Raw genomic sequence first — 2,500 nt, forward strand, 5'->3', positions numbered from 1 at the left:
TATACAAAACATACATAAAGGTGGAGCCTTGCAGATTGTGGGGTGGAGAGGGGAAGGGGTGGGGAGGAGGGGATGAGTGGAGGAGGAAGGGTCCACTTCCATACTGGACTAGAGCGCTGAGTCTGGAAATCATTAATTGAGGTCTGTGGCTTACACGGGGGGACGACCTTGTAATGGTGTAATGTATCGCACCTAATTCATCATCTAAAAAAGAAAAAAAGTAAAAAATGCGCCGAAGTTTCTTCGGCGAAATCGAGTTTTCTGTACACCCGCTACAGCGCATAATTTCTGTACAGCCACTACAGCGCATAATTAAGGCCACCGAAAACAGATCTATCTTTCGGTGGCCTCGGTATAATGCTGTATGAGCCGCCGCCCATGAAACTTTAACCACAGCCCGGTGGTGGCATATCCTATATCGTTGCCTGACGCACGATTATGGCTAACTTTAATCTTAAATAAAATAAAAACTACTGAGGCTACAGGACTAAAATTTGGTACGTTTGATGATTGGAAGTTGGATGATCAACACACCAATTTGCAGCCCTCTAGCCTCACAAGTTTTTAAGGTCTGAGGGCGGATAGAAAAAATGCGGTCAGAATAAAGTGCGGACGGACAGACAAAGTAGGCAGAATAGTTTTCTTTTACAAAAAACTAAAAATTCACTTGTTTGTGGACCAGTTTGCAGCTGTCTACTTGCTGCTGTTTGGGAGATAAAGATGGACGTAGAAGCAAACACACACACATAAACTTCCTTAAATATGTAATAGATATTTTCAGGCTGGTCGTATAAATAAAATTTTCTGAATGACACGACTTCTGCATTTACAACAGAGATGGTCGTCCAACAGTCTACTAACAACCAGGCACATAATTACTGCTGATGTTAACAGAGGTACAAGAATTGTTGATCGAATGTGCACATAATCCTCTGTCCTCGGTTAGAGTTTAATACGGGGAGATCGAATCTCGGTAGGATCAAATTCGGGAAGATCGAACCTCGGTAGGATCGAAATTCGGGAAGATCGAGCCTCTGTAGGATCGAAATTCGGGAAGATCGAACCTCGGCAGGATGGAAATTCGGTAAGATCGAACCTCTGTCGGATCGAAATTCGGGAAGATCGAACTTCGGTAGGATCGAAATTCGGGAAGATCGAACCTCTGTAGGACCGAAATTCGGGAAGATCGAACCTCGGTATGACCGAAATTCGGTAAGATCGAACCTCGGTAGGATCGAAATTCACTCCCGCGAGTTTTTCGAAAAAAAAAAAAAAACTCCCATCGACGGCGAATTCTAATAAAAAATTGTCGCAAAATGAAAGAGGCTGGAAGAGTTATCACTTACCGAAAATTCCTGCCACTAACCACTGGGGAGTATCCAGAACAGAACAGAACAGAGCGAAGTGAACAACGGAACAAGAGGAGAACACGCCAAACCCTAGCTTGTGTTCTTGCGTGTTGGATGACATCAACAGTTTCATCCATGGATACGAGCTGCGGAGAGGAAGCGGGGGAGGGAGAGGGAAGAAGAAGAGGAGGAGGAGGAGGATATAGGGTGGTAAGGGTATAGGGAGAGAGAGAGAGAGAGAGAGAGAGAGAAGTGATGGAAGAGAGATAGAAATGGGAAGGGGGAAGAAGGGGGTTGGGGGGGCTGCACAGGTGGCAATCCCGCAGGTCGTACCCCAATTGGATAAATCCTCAGTGTCGTACCTAACACCAATAGCACCCATACCGCCCATTTGCTTTGTCATAAATCCAAGGAGGGATAAAGTTTGGAGTCGAACAACTCATTAAATCAGTTGGATTTAAAAATAAATTCTCCTTTTGTTAGGGAAAGGATGATATATTGCCGCGGAGGGCACACTGTCGCCACTTATGAAAAAAAAATGGCATTACTTGCTGTAATGATTCCATTAATGAAAACAAGTTCGAATAAAAATTGGGGATAGAAAAAAAATTGTAAAAAAAAGTAAAAAAAAAAGGGGGGAATCCTTGATGGATGATTAAAGTGACAATGTTAGGGAAACGCTTCCCATGAACGTCACAGAGAAGATTGAGATAGGAAATCAGGTATTGGAAAGACACACACACACACACACACACACACGGGGTTAAAAAAAAATGTGAGGAAAGTGGGGGATGAACGGACGAATAAAAAAAATAGGGAAAAAGAAAAGAGGAAGAGGAAAACGAAGAAGAAGAAGAAGAAAAAGAAGAGTTAGAGCGTGGTATTAAAATAGAATTTGGAAAGTAAAGACACATAAGTGTTTTATGGTTGAAGCGAAACACTTCAAACGATGGCCGCTGCAAGGGCGTCCCTGGAAGGATGGAAGGAAGCGAGAGAGAGAGAGAGAGAGAGAAAGAGAGGAGAAAGGTGCGTGTGTGTGAGAGAGAGAAAGGAGAGAGAGAGAGAGAGAGAGAGAGAGAGAGAGAAGAGAATAAAGGTAAGGTGAATTATGGAAGGAGTTGTGATGAAACTTCGATGGCAAATGGATTCAA

The sequence above is a fragment of the Macrobrachium rosenbergii genome, chromosome 17 (genome assembly GCF_040412425.1).
Source record: "Macrobrachium rosenbergii isolate ZJJX-2024 chromosome 17, ASM4041242v1, whole genome shotgun sequence".
Lineage (NCBI taxonomy): Eukaryota > Metazoa > Arthropoda > Malacostraca > Decapoda > Palaemonidae > Macrobrachium > Macrobrachium rosenbergii.